Raw genomic sequence first — 19,458 nt, forward strand, 5'->3', positions numbered from 1 at the left:
CATACAACAAGCTGTGATTGACACATTCTAACTCTCCTTACACCAAGGTGTGATTGACACATTCTACGTCTCCTTACACCAAGCTGTGGTTGACACATTCCACCTCTCCTTACAACAAGCTGTGATTGACATATTTTATCTCTCCATACAACAAGCTGTGATTGATACATTCTACCTATCCTTACACCAAGCTGTGATTGACACATTCTACCTCTCCATACACCAAGCTGTGATTGACACATTCTAACTCTCCTTACACCAAGGTGTGATTGACACATTCTACCTCTCCTTACACCAAGCTGTGGTTGACACATTCTACCTCTCCTTACAACAAGCTGTGATTGACATATTTTATCTCTCCATACAACAAGCTGTGATTGACACATTCTATCTCTCCATACAACAAGATGTGATCGACTCATTCTACCTCTCCTTACACCAAGCTGTGATTGACACATTCTACCTCTCCGTACAACAAGCTGTGATTGACATATTCTACCTCTCCATGCAACAAGCTGTGATTGTCACATTCCTACCTCTCCTTACACCATGCTGTGATTGACATATTCTATGTCTCCATACAACAAGATGTGATTGACACATTCTACCTCTCCATACAACAAGATGTGATTGACACATTCTACCTCTCCATAGACCAAGCTGTGATTGACACGTTCTACCTCTCCATACAACAAGCTGTGATTGGCACATTCTACCTCTCTATACAACAAGCAGTGATTAACACATTCTAACTCTCCTTACACCAAGCTGTGATTGACACATTTTACCTCTCCTTACACCAAGCTGTGATTGACACATTCTACCTCTCCTTACACCAAGCTGTGATTGACACATTCGACCTCTCCTTACACCAAGCTGTGATTGACACATTCAACATCTCCTTACACCAAGCTGTGATTGGCACATTCTACCTCTCCTTACACCAAGCAGTGATTGGCACATTCTACCTCTCCATACACCAAGCTGTGATTGGCACATTCTACCTCTCCATACACCAAGCTGTGATTGACACATTCTAACTCTCCTTATACCAAGCTGTGATTGACACATTCTACCTCTCCTTACACCAAGCTGTGGTTGACACATTCTACATCTCCATACAACAAGCTGTGATTGATACATTCTACCTATCCTTACACCAAGCTGTGATTGACACATTCTACCTCTCCTTACACCAAGCTGTGATTGACATGTTCTATCTCTCTATACAACAAGATGTGATTGACACATTCTACCTCTCCATACAACAAGATGTGATTGACACATTCTACCTCTCCATACACCAAGCTGTGATTGACACATTCTACCTCTCCGTACAACAAGCTGTGATTGACACATTCTACCTCTCCAAACAACAAGCTGTGATTGACATATTCTACCTCTCCATGCAACAAGCTGTGATTGTCACATTCCTACCTCTCCTTACACCATGCTGTGATTGACATATTCTATCTCTCCATACAACAAGATGTGATTGACACATTCTACCTCTCCATACAACAAGATGTGATTGACACATTCTACCTCTCCATACACCAAGCTGTGATTGACACATTCTACCTCTCCATACAACAAGTTGTGATTGACACATTCTACCTCTCTATACAACAAGCAGTGATTAACACATTCTAACTCTCCTTACACCAAGCTGTGATTGACACATTCTACCTCTCCTTACACCAAGCTGTGATTGACACGTTCTAACTCTCCTTACACCAAGCTGTGATTGACACATTCTACCTCTCCATACACCAAGCTGTGATTGACACATTCTACCTCTCCTTACACCAAGCTGTGATTGACACATTCTACCTCTCCTTACACGAAGCTGTGATTGACACATTCTACCTCTCCTTACACCAATCTGTGATTGACACATTCAACCTCTCCTTACACCAAGCTGTGATTGGCACATTCTACCTCTCCTTACACCAAGCTGTGATTGGCACATTCTACCTCTCCATACACCAAGCTGTGATTGACACATTCTAACTCTCCTTATACCAAGCTGTGATTGACACATTCTACCTCTCCTTACACCAAGCTGTGGTTGACACATTCTACATCTCCATACAACAAGCTGTGATTGATACATTCTACCTATCCTTACACCAAGCTGTGATTGACACATTCTACCTCTCCATACACCATGCTGTGATTGACACATTCTAACTCTCCTTACACCAAGGTGTGATTGACACATTCTACCTCTCCTTACACCAAGCTGTGGTTGACACATTCTACCTCTCCTTACAACAAGCTGTGATTGACATATTTTATCTCTCCATACAACAAGCTGTGATTGACACATTCTATCTCTCCATACAACAAGATGTGATCGACTCATTCTACCTCTCCTTACACCAAGCTGTGATTGACACATTCTACCTCTCCGTACAACAAGCTGTGATTGACACATTCTACCTCTCCAGACAACAAGCTGTGATTGACATATTCTACCTCTCCATGCAACAAGCTGTGATTGTCACATTCCTACCTCTCCTTACACCATGCTGTGATTGACTTATTCTATCTCTCCATACAACAAGATGTGATTGACACATTCTACCTCTCCATACAACAAGATGTGATTGACACATTCTACCTCTCCATACACCAAGCTGTGACTGACACATTCTACCTCTCCATACACCAAGCTGTGATTGACACATTCTAGCTCTCCTTACACCAAGCTGTGATTGACACATTCTACCTCTCCTTACACGAAGCTGTGATTGACACATTCTACCTCTCCTTACACCAAGCTGTGATTGACACATTCAACCTCTCCTTACACCAAGCTGTGATTGGCACATTCTACCTCTCCTTACACCAAGCTGTGATTGGCACATTCTACCTCTCCATACACCAAGCTGTGATTGACACATTCTAACTCTCCTTATACCAAGCTGTGATTGACACATTCTACCTCTCCTTACACCAAGCTGTGGTTGACACATTCTACATCTCCATACAACAAGCTGTGATTGATACATTCTACCTATCCTTACACCAAGCTGTGATTGACACATTCTACCTCTCCATACACCAAGCTGTGATTGACACATTCTAACTCTCCTTACACCAAGGTGTGATTGACACATTCTACCTCTCCTTACACCATGCTGTGGTTGACACATTCTACCTCTCCTTACACCAAGCTGTGATTGACATATTTTATCTCTCCGTACAACAAGCTGTGATTGACACATTCTACCTCTCCGTACAACAAGCTGTGATTGACACATTCTACCTCTCCATACAACAAGCTGTGATTGACATATTCTACCTCTCCATGCAACAAGCTGTGATTGTCACATTCCTACCTCTCCTTACACCATGCTGTGATTGACATATTCTATCTCTCCATACAACAAGGTGTGATTGACACATTCTACCTCTCCATACAACAAGATGTGATTGACACATTCTACCTCTCCATACACCAAGCTGTGATTGACACATTCTACCTCTCCATACAACAAGTTGTGATTGACACATTCTACCTCTCTATACAAGAAGCAGTGATTAACACATTCTAACTCTCCTTACACCAAGCTGTGATTGACACATTCTACCTCTCCTTACACCAAGCTGTGATTGACACGTTCTAACTCTCCTTATACCAAGCTGTGATTGACACATTTTACCTCTCCTTACACCAAGCTGTGATTGACACATTTTACCTCTCCTTACACCAAGCTGTGATTGACACATTCTACCTCTCCTTACACCAAGCTGTGATTGACACATTCTACCTCTCCTTACACCAAGCTGTGATTGACACATTCTACCTCTCCTTACACCAAGCTGTGATTGACACATTCTACCTCTCCTTACACGAAACTGTGATTGACACATTCTACCTCTCCTTACACCAAGCTGTGATTGACACATTCAACCTCTCCTTACACCAAGCTGTGATTGGCACATTCTACCTCTCCTTACACCAAGCTGTGACTGGCACATTCTACCTCTCCATACACCAAGCTGTGATTGACACATTCTAACTCTCCTTATACGAAGCTGTGATTGACACATTCTAACTCTCCTTACACCAAGCTGTGGTTGACACATTCTACATCTCCATACAACAAGCTGTGATTGATACATTCTACCTATCCTTACACCAAGCTGTGATTGACACATTCTACCTCTCCATACACCAAGCTGTGATTGACACATTCTAACTCTCCTTACACCAAGCTGTGATTGACACATTCTACGTCTCCTAACACCAAGCTGTGATTGACACATTCTACCTCTCCTTACACCAAGCTGTGATTGACATATTCTATCTCTCCATACAACAAGATGTGATTGACATATTCTACCTCTCCATGCAACAAGCTGTGATTGTCACATTCCTACCTCTCCTTACACCATGCTGTGATTGACATATTCTACCTCTCCATACAACAAGATGTGATTGACACATTCTACCTCTCCATACACCATGCTGTGATTGACACATTCTAGCTCTCCATACAACAAGCTGTGATTGTCATATTCTACCTCTCCATGCAACAAGCTGTGATTGTCACATTCCTACCTCTCCTTACACCATGCTGTGATTGACATATTCTATCTCTCCATACAACAAGATGTGATTGACACATTCTACCTCTCCATACAACAAGATGTGATTGACACATTCTACCTCTCCATACACCAAGCTGTGATTGACACATTCTACCTCTCCATACAACAAGCTGTGATTGACACATTCTACCTCTCTATACAACAAGCAGTGATTAACACATAAAAGCTTCTGCCTCTCCTTACACCAAGCTGTGATTAAAACATAAAATCTACCTCTCCTTACACCAAGCTGTGATTAACGCATAAAATAAGCTAGCTCTACCCAAACCGAGTTGTGATCGACACATTCTACCTCTCCTTACACCAAGCTGTGATTAACACATACAATCTTCTACCTCTCCTTATACCAAGCGATGATTAACACATAAAATCTTCTACCTCTCCTTACACCAAGCTGTGATTAACACATAAAATCTTCTACCTCTCCTTATACCAAGCTGTGATTAACACATTCTAACTCTCCTGACACCGAGATGTGATTGACACATTCTACCTCTCCATACATCAAGCGATGATTAACACATAAAATCTTCTACCTCTCCTTACACCAAGCTGTGATTGACACATTGAACATCTCCTTACACCAAGCTGTGATTGACACATTCTACCTCTCCATACACCAAGCAGTGATTGGCACATTCTACCTCTCCATACACCAAGCTGTGATTAACACATTCTAACTCTCCTTACACCGAGATGTGATTGACACATTCTACCTCTCCATACATCAAGCGATGATTAACACATAAAATCTTCTACCTCTCCTTACACCAAGCTGTGATTAACACATACAATCTTCTACCTCTCCTTATACCAAGCTGTGATTAACACATTCTAACTCTCCTTACACCGAGATGTGATTGACACATTCTACCTCTCCATACATCAAGCGATGATTAACACATAAAATCTTCTACCTCTCCTTACACCAAGCTGTGAATAACACACAAAATGTTCTACCTCTTCTTACACCAAGATTAACACATAAAATGAGTTACCCCATACAACACCAAGCTGTGATTAACACATAAAATGAGCTACAACTAACCACACCAAGCTGTGATTAACACACAAATTGAGCTACCCCAAACTAAAACAAGCTGTGATTAACACATAAAATAAGCTACCTCTTCCCACACCAGGCTGGAAATGTTTTATATGCAACAGAGCAAAATCTATCAATATAAAAGGAAATGCAAACATTTGTAATAAAAACGCATATACATACAAATTTATATATAGTTGAATTTGACTCTATATACCTCTCTCCTGCCTGCTTTATATGTACTTTATAACGTAGACGATCTTGAAAGTTGTACCATCTGTTTGCAATCCATTTTCATTATACATTAAAAATTGTGTTAATAAAATATGGCCAGACTCTACATATGCCTCTAATGTTCCTTTTATTAAAACTCGTTTATAATATACTAATCACGTTTTGTAAATTAAATCAAGTGATGCCACTGGCTCATGACCCACAAACATTTCCACCCAATGTTTGCTTTGCGAACAAATATATAGGTCTATCAATCTTTCGATAATTTAGGATGATCTTTTTAACTATTCTAAATAAGAATTGTATCAATAATACAATGCTTCCGAAATGATTCCAAAACTTTCTCCAAACATTTGTCCATATTACTCATATAGAACATGTTTCAATCTAACGTCGATAGACATTTACCAGAATAGGTGAGAGCTTTTCAATCTAACGTCGATAGACATTTACCAGAATAGGTGAGAGTTTTTCAATCTAACGTCGATAGACATTTACCAGAATAGGTGAGAGCTTTTCAATCTAACGTCGATAGACATTTACCAGAATAGGTGAGAGCTTTTCAATCTAACGTCGATAGACATTTACCAGAATAGGTGAGAGGTTTTCAATCTAACGTCGATAGACATTTACCAGAATAGGTGAGAGGTTTTCAATCTAACGTCGATAGACATTTACCAGAATAGGTGAGAGTTTTTCAATCTAACGTCGATAGACATTTACCAGAATAGGTGAGAGGTTTTCAATCTAACGTCGATAGACATTTACCAGAATAGGTGAGAGCTTTTCAATCTAACGTCGATAGACATTTACCAGAATAGGTGAGAGGTTTTCAATCTAACGTCGATAGACATTTACCAGAATAGGTGAGAGTTTTTCAATCTAACGTCGATAGACATTTACCAGCATATATGAGAGTTTTTCAATCTAATTTCGATATACATTTACCAGAATAGGTGAGAGTTATTTTTTAATGCTTCAAAGCAACTGTCTGAGAAAAGTTTGTTGAATGTTTGAAAATACGTCTGCACAAAGTGACATGAGTAATAGAATTAGAATAAGACGGAAAGTTGGAAGAAAATGGGAAAAAGAATAAGATATAGAGAAGAAGAAACATATCATACGGTTTTATTACTTTTTATGGAGGTTGTATGAAACAGAAGAGTTGGTATATGGCTCTATTACCCATCAAACTAGTTTCTGGAAGGAGCTAAGCAATTGGTAGCAATTTTTCAAACAGTATATACGCAGGACTAACATAAAACATACAGCAACCGAAAGAAAACAGCTCGAAATGACGACAATACAAATTTTCAAGATTGGAATGCCGAAGCGAGATAGACCGGTCCACATCCATGACCTCACAATGTTTAATAAATTTTAATAATATACTAATGGTCAATTGCATTATCGCAGTCAATGATTCTCAGATAAGACAAAAGAAGAACGTAGTAGTTTTAGTAGTAGTAATAGTAGTAGTAGTAGTAGTAGCAATAATAATAATAATAATAATAATAATAATGTAGTTGTTGAAATGATAGTAATAATAAAAATAATAATAATAATAATAATAATAATATTATTATTATTATTATTATTATTATTATTAATGATAAATATATCAGCAACACTAGTAGTAACGGCAGTATTATTTCGTCAGTAGGATCATTTAAACATTGATATTAGGACGTCTTATATTTGTTAATAAAGTCTTAAGAACGAGAACTTATACACACACACACACACACACACACACACACACACACACACACACACACACACACATATATATATATATATATATATAGACACCTTTTTAACGTCATAAAAAGAGCACTAATAATAACAATTTACAACAAAGCTACAATACTGGACAAGAACAACAAGAACAACAACAACAACAACAACAACAATAATAATAATGATAATAATAATAATGATGATGATGATGATGATGATGATGATGATGATGATGATGATGATATTCGTTGTTGTATTTAGTCCCAATGAAAATAGTTCCTCTTCTCAGTATAATTTCTTACAATTTCATTAGTGTTCTTTTTTTAAATCTAATTACTAAATGGCTTTGCGTGTGTCAAATCCCTGTCGCACAACTACTAATATCATAACATCAGTGCATTTGTAACTAACTGACAGCCTCCCTTCGCATTCAGGATTTCATTGTCCCCAAGGAATTGAAATCGAGGTTTCCCCTCTCCATAAAGCATACACGAGGTACTCAAAAGAGAGTTTGATTTTTGTCCTGACACCGACCGTGGTTTTTTGATCTGTAATCAATTTTGTATTATAACTTATTGTCTGCAGACAGAGGGGTCCCGAATGATTTGCCTTATAGAAGCAAACAATGAAGACTTTGCCCCGGAGACAAAACCCTTGTCTCACTGTCGTCGAACTACACCAAAATAGCTTCATATTGAATTTACTATATCAGATGTCAGCGTGATGGGCTTTAAATTAGCTTTTACAACTGTTAACCATTGTTCAAAATAACGGCGGCGAAGTTGAAAGGAAAAGTTATAATAGAAAAAAAATAATAATAATAAAATAGGGTCCTATTTTTAAGGGAAAATTCCGTTTGAATATGAAGCAGCTGTTCGTTTGTATTCTTGACCATAATATGTATACTTTTTATAAACGGATTGAGCGGAAGCGCCAGTCATGTAGTATACTTTGTATGACTGTGATAACATCACTTTATGCAAGCATGAAATTCAACACATTTTGTAATTGACCACAGAGTTTGATTCTCGTTTCCGACATGTGCCAAGGAAAGGTCGGTGGTTTTCTTTGGAGTCTGTTTTCCTAATTGCGATAATATCCAACATTACGCCTACGCCTGAGCCGTCCAACAGCGCAAGACAGTCGCCTATTCAAATAAAGACAGAACACTTTTTTTTCTTCGGATATCTATTTGCATCTTATGTAATGCAAAATGTCATGGTAATTATATAACTTTAATTTCGCCAATTACGCAATAGTAAGTAAAGGACAGTTAACAGCGTTGTATGCTTTGTATTTTAAGATTATTCCTTTTGGATATAAACAATTACAACATTTAAATTATATCTGATTATATAAAAGAAACTATATTTTCAGAATCGGTGCGAAATAAACTCATATCTTAAAGAAAGACATCTAAAGGATTGGAAATATATACTTTGGCTACGATCATAATCGACGGCCCTATAATTTGGCCTAGGAGAATCAACGAGGAAGCTGTTGGAAACAAAGAAAGCTTGTACCCAGAATTTAGTGATAATTAAAAGATGTTATTGCCTGTACTTTTAAAGGTTGCCACATAGTGTATTTCATTAAATCGACGATTCAGTGATGTGTTGTTTACAGCTTTTATTCAATACAGGTCAAATGTTGGGTTATCACTATTCATTTTTCTTTACAGACCACTGTCCTTTCACATCTGTCCGATTGGGTCCTAGTCCTAGTTCAGCCACATTGTGGGTATGTGAGAAAGAGTATCAGCAGGTTGTCGGTGGTTGTTATCTAGGGTTTCCGGGCTTCTTCCACCGTCATTTATACTGGCCGCCATATATAGCCTATCATGCGCTACTAAATGACGTTAAACCCCCAAACAACAGCAACAGCAGCAGCAACATCGTCCTACTAACGGGCTTGAATATATGTATGAGACTTCCAATTGTGACGCGAGTATTTGTTCCACTCCAAAAGCATATTGTCCAATTTCGTGAGAATGTGTCGATCCTGGATATCAAAGAGTTTAATCCGATTTAATTCAATTTAAGTCATACTTTCATTTTTGCAAAATCTCTTCTTCCTTCTGACAATAAACTTCCTGGCCAGTTACATATTTCAAAACTATCGCCAATGATATTACCAGCGGTCTGGACAGGATATATATATATATATATATATATATATATATATATATATATATATATATATATATATATATATATATATATATATATATATATATATATATATATATATATATATATATATATATATATATATATATATATATATATATTAGTGTTGTCATAGTCATTCTTGAGATTTGAAATCTCGTTTCACAGAAGGTCCAAGAGTTGTTAGAGAGCAATAGACTCGTTTCTTTAACAATAATATTGTCTTAAATAAACATAGTCCAAAGTCTCTGGACTATGTTTCGCACATGATTTCTGTCTTTTACATCCATACACACAACACTAATTTGAACTGGGTTTGTTGTTGCTATTGTAGTGTCTTTAAAAGGTAAATGGAGATGATCTTAGCGTAGTGCTTATGCTATAAAGAGATGGGCTTCTGCTAATATTTATGATTAATTCCAAAGGTTAAAGATGTAAAACAAAGACATGCAATTACTAAAATATAATGAATTTTTATTGACTCGAGTGAAGATATACACGTGCTGTTTTAGATGTATAAAAATGTGTTAATTCTGTAACATATTTATATTTTATTCAAGTACAAATATATTAATGATTTCCATCTGAAATAAAACTCATCTCTCTCTCTCTCTCTCTCTTTCTCTCTCCTTTTGTTTATCAATAAATACATACATAAACACACAGTCTCAAACGCTGGAGACCTTGAAAATAGACTATATTTGGTAGATCTTCAGCAGTCACTAAGGTTATTCTGTTGCTGAGTTATCAAACGTTTCGGGATGCCTTTCTCCTCTTCGCACGCGCAGTATCAAACACCTTTCAATCTCATTTAGGGTCAATCAGATCTGATGTTCATTAAAGTTATATTGACTGACATGTCGATAAATTTGTCAATTGTGATGTAGTCATAAAATAAAGCGATGCCATTTATGTTTCTGTCATTTGTCGCTTGGGAAATTAATCCAGAAGTAATTCTGCTTTACTGGTGGAGGCAAATATTTCATAGTTCGTAATCCTGGTTACTATCTTTCACCACCTTTGAGGCTTTTCTACGAATTTTCTTAAATATGAAAATCTGGGAAAGATCGTAACGACTTGGTGGACAATGGAATTGTAATCAATTTTCCTGTACACCGTTAACTGTATGCCCCTAATAATTTTCTTAATTTTACAATCATAATGCCTTGTTGAATTCCATTTGTCCAGCTCTAAATAGATAACCAAAATATTTGCATGTGACGAATACGTTGATGTGAACTTAAAAAGATGATAATTTCTGTAGGATATAGTGATGTCTTTCACAAGTATTGTGCCAAATTTGTTTACCACTGCATTGTTCATGTCTCTCCTTTGACTGGATTAAACACTAAGTTGAATCAATGCATCCATCCTAGCTTTGTAACATATATATCTGAAATTATTTTCTGGTTTAAAAGTGTGTGGGTTGTATGTGATCTGTATTTCCAGTTTGCTTCATTAGTTTAGGAATGGTAAATATGCTTAGATTGTCTTAGTTTTTCGCGTTATGTTATGGTTATGTAGAAACATTATAGGGGATAAAATCATCCAGGTTGTGCAAACATTGTTGACAATGTTTCATTAAGTACTCAAGTGTATTTGATCTATTTTCACCGGACTCTGGAGTTTTCCTCAAAATTTCTTCGATTTTTATCTCGCTTTATTGTTACTTCACAAAATTCATTAGGATCTATTAATTTGAACAGACCGTTATATATTGCTTCACTACTCATTATTGCTGCTGTAGGCAGCAAATGAAACTCAAAGGATTATAGTAATGGTTATCGCTTTATTCCCTGAAGTGAGGTCCACCTTAGGTACCACGTGATAAACATTTATTTTTCTGCTTTGGGGGTCTTTGATCTGAAACTAAGTCATACAAAAGGGCAAAGCAACAAGTGTCGTAAAATTCAAGAACATAATTTATTTTCATACGTTATAATGTAAAAATGTAAGAGGAACTTACAGTATTATGAATTACATGCAAAATAATCCTGAAAGTTCTCTGACAAGTCCAAACGTTTAGCGTGTTCCAAACGAATTACAAGCCTGCCGTTTTTAAAACCAGATTTATGTCTTCCTGTGAATCACTTGATGCGTGAAACTTGTGCAAATGTGGACGGATCAATGAATCCACCAGGGCATTAGTTTGTTTGGCTTTTTGTGATTAAACGTCATTTTGATTTTATATATTTCTTTATTCAACTTTTTAATTTTTTGAAATAATGCAATATTAATTAAATCCATTTCCTGCTTATTTGAGTTTTGAACGTCAATATATGGAGATCTATTTTGATTTTGTCTGTATCAATCCTTGTAAAGAATGCGAGAGTTTTCTTATCTGCTTCAAGTTTGTATGTATATGGTTCTGTTGCAAACGATTGCTGTGATTCACTCACATCGTTTTTCAAACCTTTCATCCTTTGTCTATTGTTTTGAACCACACTGATGTTATCACCCACTTCTCGATTTTCTTTTAGATTGCTGAAAATCAGCGTGTAGCGTGTTCGAAAAGTCAGTGAATGTATCCTGCTCTATGGTTGTAATCTTATAATTCAACTTTTCAATAGATGCATCGTCAGTGTTATCATAAATATTTGCGTTGTTTTTCTTGCACATGATTTTTCTTTCGTGCATTTCCGGTTAAACCATTATCCTGATGTAGGATTAGGGTAGGCAGATAGGTTGTTGACCAGTCTGTAATGTTTGAGCTAAAATCATTTACTACCTTTCGATTTCTTGATCCTGTTGTTTAACCTTTAATTAGAGATTTTCTGTAATTGTATGGTCTCATTTGATCTTGGAGAGTTCGAAAGTCTTCCAGAGATATTTGTTTTGTTTAAGTCACCATCTAAATCATCTATCTGAACATTTGCTATATCAGTTGTAGATAATGTGTGTGATGAGTTAAATCATCTGTTATTTACTGTTTCCAATGATTGAATCGCAGCAGATAAGATTTTGAATATCTGTCTGAACAATTTTCATCCTCATCAATCTCTTTCCTAGTTCTAAGATTTTATTAGCTTTTTAAGTACTGACATGTACGATAGCTGATAATTTATTTTAAACTTGTCTCCTTTATGTCTTAATATTTTTCAAATTACTATCCCCCGAGTCTTACGTATTTAATTATGTCTTTTGTATTCCTACGTATTCAATTAATTACGTCTTTGTATTCTTATGTATTTAATTAAGTACGTCTTTGCACAAAACGACAAGGCATAACATCAAACATTTGTACACAAATTTCTCGGCTGTTAATACGGATATTGTTGACGTCAAAGTATTCACTGTTTGCTCTAGTGAGACTTCTCTTTCGTCCGCTTTTGTATAAACGTATAAAGACCCCTTAAATATACCCAAATTGTACTCCGCGCTGACTGCGTCATTTATCTAGAAATGAAATCTAAGACGACGAGCTCAACGTGTTTCAAAGGAACAACACGTCCGGTTCATATCATTCGTTGTGAAATAAATCGTGCAGTTGTGGTAGACGTCATTCTTCACTGCAGATGCTGTTTCTATAGGATACTTGTCCTGGACTTTGCTGCTACGCTACTTATTTTAATTGAAACTAACATATTAAAGGCAAAACATGACATATTTTTACTTTTCCATTTTCACCATTTATGCTTATTGTTATGCATATTTGATTTAATTTATATTTGATTTAATTCAAGTGTTTGTAAGTTTTAAAACCTTTTTATTTTTAATTTCAGGGCATGTCAAAGTAATGTAATTATGTTTACTAGGAATTTGATATCTTGCAGAAATTAGTTTGACCTGACTGTTTAAACGTAAACACCGAACTTTGTATCATTTGCTGACCTAGTTCCAGGCCTTGATTAAGAATGAAGTAAACAACCTCAATTTTTAAATTCATTTTTAATGTGTGAAATCGATTCTGTACTGGAATGAGTGACATGTAGATACCTTCTAAACTGTTTTTGGAATGTGATCACGTGACCCTCATACATGTATCTATTTTGCGCATTATTTGACTGTATAACCTTTGTCTGTAGAGACATAATCTCAGTCGGGTTTGAAAACAATGGAACGTAAGGTGTTTGTTTTATTTGTGACCAGTTTGGAGTTACATTTTAATTTTTATTCAAATTATTTGGATTCTATTAATTCTTTTTTCCTGGAAATATTTGAGTGTTCATACAGAATTCTTGGACAAAGCCATTTATTTAGATTTTATTCGGAAATTCAAACACCTGAATATTGTTTGTGGATCAACAAGAAACTGTAGACACATCCGTAATATAAAGGCTACAGTATACGTTATCCCATTCCATTTTGGATTTTTTGTCGGGACTCGAACTTGAATTCATTAGAACATTTCATTACTAGGACTTCTAAATTTTATATTGGATTATTCTTGAATTATGTTTGGATTTGATTCTTAAACCCGTAAGGGCTTAGAATTTCATTTTTATAGTGTTTTTCCATGGGAATAAATTATTTGCTAAATTTTTCAAAGCTTGTTGTTTTCAATGTTTCTTTTGTTACTGTTTATTATAGCCTAAACACGTAACATAAGACTTATGATTAATCGGTTAATAGTATCACTTTGTAATTGTTTGCAATAACCAATAACACTGCATGCAACAAGTCAAGGTACATAATTGTACGGGTAACGACTCTATTGATTGTAGAGTAGTTAGCATCAAAATAGATTTGGTGTTTTGGTGTAAAAAGTATACATTTTCTTGTTTCTAAAGAGGCACTATCAGCATTGACAGTGTGATTGTTCGGTTGCTTATGAGTGCTTGACTGATTGCTTTTTTCCTTGCTCAACTCGATATATTACTTTTTTTTAAACAGTTTTTATCGTAAACATAGCACCAATAAGAGTTAAAAGTTCGTTACCTATTTTAAAAAACTTGCAAACTAGAGTAACTCCTAAAATAGGAGAGTCAATACAAATCTTTTTTATACTTATATTTTATTTTTAAGTCCGTTGATTGGTGAGGAGAACAGCAATTACATCCAGTATATTCATCACTGCAAGTACATCCAGTATATTCATCACTGCAAATAAGGACGAATGACACATCATTGTCTGTTCATATAATTCATTTCATCAGGTGATAATGTTCTTCAGAATTAAACAGTACAGACGCTATAGTTATCTTTACGCTTACAGCCAACATAAGTGTTGCCTCCCCAAAACCTTGCATAGAGCTACGTTTTTCTTGCCCTCAGCAAAATTCGGGGAAACAACATTCTGATGAGCTCATGCTTTCTTCTAAATGCCCGAAATCCTACTTACATTTAACAACCTTTCTGAAATAAATACCGTTTAAACTAAGTACTCGATTTTCTCCTCGAGATTTCTCCAGTCATACTTTGACTCACATCAAATTAAATTGTTTCATATCTATGTTATTATTATTTGATCTGAATACCTCGTCCGAAAGGGTACTTTACACTCACTCACTCATGAGTTTTCCCACTTGAACCTTTAAACCGATTACATCATTTTTATTATTTGTTGTCATTGATTTCGTGATGTAGTTGGAATTAAAATCACAGTTTGAATGATACCTATTTTATTTCTTATGAGATGACATTTGTTTCCTTGCTAGGACATTGCCCACACTGTTATTGCCTTATCACGTTTTTCAGGCCTGTTATTCAGCTATGATGTTTTTGGATGCACTTTTTCTCCTCAGGTTTCGTTATCAATGCAAGTTTCCATGACATTCATGTTTTAGCTGGTTCAGTTTCTAATGAGCTGCTTTCTATGCATACCTGTTACATTGTAAAAATAAGCATATTTTGAAGACATCGATCATCTGTCTCTCACGTGATTAACTTAGATTCTTTTGTATGGAAATCTTTTCCTTGCATCCTGATTCAACGCGTAGGTTGATACAACGGTTGAAAAAATTCAAGGAATACTTTACGTCTGATCAATTGTCTTTATCCTTCATCAGCAAGATAAACGAGACTTCCGTGTGTAGCTGGTAGGTTATTTCAGCAATATGCAAAGTTTATTTAAGTCTTTCAAACGAACAGATGCTTTCAGATTGATGCAAAATATTCTCATTCATAGGGCTGATTAAAAAAAATATTTCATATACCAGGTGAGCATTTGTTTTTTAATATCTAACATTTCTCTTCAAAAAATAGGACTCAAAACAGACTGACCTTGTAAAATATACGAGATTTTAATGTGTACTGTCGGTTTAGTTGGTCCCCTGCCGAGTCATACCAAAGACTTACAAAAATGGTACTAACAGCTGCCTCGCTTGGCGTTCAGCATTAAGAGGTTAGTGTTTGGACTGGTCGTGTCAGGATAATGTGACTGGGTGGGACATCATGCAACATGTCTGTGGCATGACGCCCCAGTACTAGACATCACTTAAAACACTGCCACGCTGCAGACATAATAATAATAATGAGGACTTTTTTTTTATAGCGCCTAATCTTTAGAAGCTCTAAGCGCCTTACAACATTAGATAACACCTATAAGATAAAACATATATAATGATATGATTACAAACACAAACACAAACACAAACACCATGAAATTAGAAAACATAAAAAAACATGCTGAGAATATTTAAGGTAGGAAACATTATTAGGTCTTTAAGTTTGTTCTTGCAGTCGAAATAGGTGAGTTTTGAGTGCACTCTTGAATGTGATCACTGTGTCTTTGGGTCTAAGTTCAGTGGGCAATTCATTCCTCGCTGCTGGGCCCTAGTATGCAAAAAACGCTGTCAGCATGACTTTGTTTTCATAGTGGGAATAATGAGTATACCATTGTCAGAAGAGGAGCGTAAGTATCTTCCTAGTGTGTACACATGGGTGAGGTCAGATAGGTATGTTGGACTAGAGTCCGACAGTGAAACGTAGCACAGAGAACAAATTTTGTGTTTGATTCTGGATCGAATGGATAGCCAGTGTAGGGTACAGAGCAGCGGGGATGTGTGCTCGGATTGTGGTACTCAAAGTATGATCCGAGCAGCTGTGTTTTGAACTTTTTGAAGTTTCTGGAGTAGATATTGAGATGAACCAGACAGAATTGAGTTACAATAGTCCAGTCTTGAAAGTACTAATGAACACACAAGTGTTTTAATGTCATCAACTGAAAGATATTTGCGAATGGAGCTGATGCGTCTCAGCTCAAGACATGCAGCCTTGCATATGTTCATGACATGTTGATGCAGTGTGAGTACTGTCTAGAGTAACACCTAGGTTTCGTACTGATTGTGTGAATTTAATGTTGGTGTTGCAGACATTTATCGTTTGAGGTAAAGGATGTGAATGAGAAAGTCTTTGTGTTGTAATCAGAATGGCCTCAGTTTTATCATCATTCATCTGCAGCTTGTTACATGTCATCCATGATTTCACATCAGAAATGCACATCTCTATACCTTGGATAGCAGCATCAACTTCAGTTGGGTGGCTAGATTTGTATATTTGGGTGTCATCAGCGTACAATTGGTGAAACCCTGGATGATGACCTATGACACTTGAGAGCGACTGAGTGTATAGAATGAAGAGAACAGGTCCAAGAACAGACCCCAGTGGAACACCACAACACAGATCAACTGGGCTCAAGTGTATTCCATTTGCAGATACAATTTGTGCCCTGTTGACGAAGTAGGACTTGAGCCACAGTAAGGCTGTCTCATGAATGCCAAATACATGCTGGAGACGGTGAAGTAATATATCATGGTCTATTGTGTCAAATGCTACAGACAAATCAAGGAGGGTGAGGACTGTAATCTTTCCGCTATCCAAAGCAGAGAGAATGTCATTAGTTACTTTTAGAAGAGTAGTTTCAGTACAGTAACAAGGGCGATATGCAGATTGTACATTGCTAAAAAGACTGTTTGAATTCAGATGAGATACAAACTGGGATAGAACAACCTTTTCTAAGATTTTTGATATGAATGGGAGATTAGAAACTGGGCGGTAGTTCTTTAAATCGTTATGGTCTAGTGTTGGTTTCTTCAGCAGAGGTTTTACAATGGCAGTTTTGAAAAATGATGTTAATTCACCTGATGAGAGAGAGGTATTAATAACATCAGTTAGTGAAGGCAATACTAGATCTAAGCACTCAAGCAGCAGTGATGTTGGAATTGGATCAAGTCCATATGACTTGGTGCACTCTTCATCAGGATTGTACGTACGAAATCCATATAGACAGGTTCAAATGCTGCTAATGGTTGCCGCTCAAATTCTGTATCCCAACTGTAAGGTGACGACGAGTCAATTGAAATTTGGGTGTCAAGCTTATCTCTAATGGATTGTACTTTGTCACGGATGAAATTTGCAAACATGTCCGGAAGGTCGACTGGAGAGAAGGTAGCTGGAAGCTGGTAGATTTGTTCCTTGACATTAGCTTGTTAGTAATCTCGAAGAGCTCTTTGCAGCTGCACCTTTCCATGATCTTAGTAGTGTAGTGGGCTGATTTCGCTGCATGGACTATATCTGTGACATTCTTCTTAGCGACTTCATATATTTGCTTATGAATAGTGAGTCTGGTGGAAAGCCAAAGCCTTTCAGCTTTACGGCAGTCTCTTTTAGCAGTGCGAAGCTGGTCCCTAACACTGCTATACCATGGAAAAACACTTTTGAATTCATACTTTGCACTTGGTAGCTGGGGCATGTTTGTCGAGCAATGAACACATACAGTTATCGAGTTGTTCTGCTGTAGGAGGTAAGCAAGTTGTTAGGTTTGCTTGGATGTCGTGCATTAGTTTGGTTCTATTTATCATACAGAGGTTTTTCTTAGTAGCCGATAAAGGTGGAGGGTTAGGGACTGATACGTCAAGATGGCATATAATGCAGAGGTGATCTAATGCAAGTTTATGGGATCCCAGGGAGGTACGAAGATTGTTATTATCAGATCTATGAAGAATCCAGTCTAAAATGTGACCATGTTCATGGGTGGGTTGGTTAACTGACTATTTGAGGTTGAAAACATTAATGGAATCTAGGAGTTTTGATGTATTTGGGTTTCCAGGACAGTCAAAGTGAAAGTTGATATCTCCAAGAATAATCAGGTTGCCACTTATCGAATTTCCATACTCCAGGAGATTTGGAAACTGCTCCAAAAAGAGAGATTCAGTCAGTTTGTTTTTTCTACTAGGAGGAGGGCGGTATAGGCAGAAAACATGGACTGACCTTTGCTCCAGTGTGAGTGTGGTTTGGACTAGTTCAAACGATGTGTGGTCGAAATTGAATGTTGTAGTGTGGTTAAGACGTTGATCATGGAGATCCGCGAGAGTTACGGGGAAACGACTTGATGGAGTAACTAGTGGGTGTTAGATCCGCACACTTGGACTCATCGCCTGATGCTTTTAGCCATATTTCTGTCAGGAAAATGAAGTCAATATTCTGGTCGTTGATAAAATTAACTATTTCTGTGCGCTTGTCCGGTGGTCCTACTGATTGGGCATTGAATAATGCAATACGCAGAGGTATCTCTTGGATAGTTGACACGAAGGTTGACGAATTAATAGGGATTTGAATTAGGTTATCTAAATTAACGGTCGAACTTTTAAATTGTCGAGCCGGAATGGGCATAAGGGAGATAACTGGAATTCTTCTTCCTGTTCTACGCCTCCCAGATTTGAAACAACGTTTCTTTTTTCGCTTCTGTTTACATTTAGGTAATGATGA

The sequence above is a fragment of the Sinohyriopsis cumingii genome, chromosome 4 (assembly GCF_028554795.1).
Source record: "Sinohyriopsis cumingii isolate HCF-2022 chromosome 4, ASM2855479v2, whole genome shotgun sequence".
Taxonomy (NCBI): Eukaryota; Metazoa; Mollusca; class Bivalvia; order Unionida; family Unionidae; genus Sinohyriopsis; species Sinohyriopsis cumingii.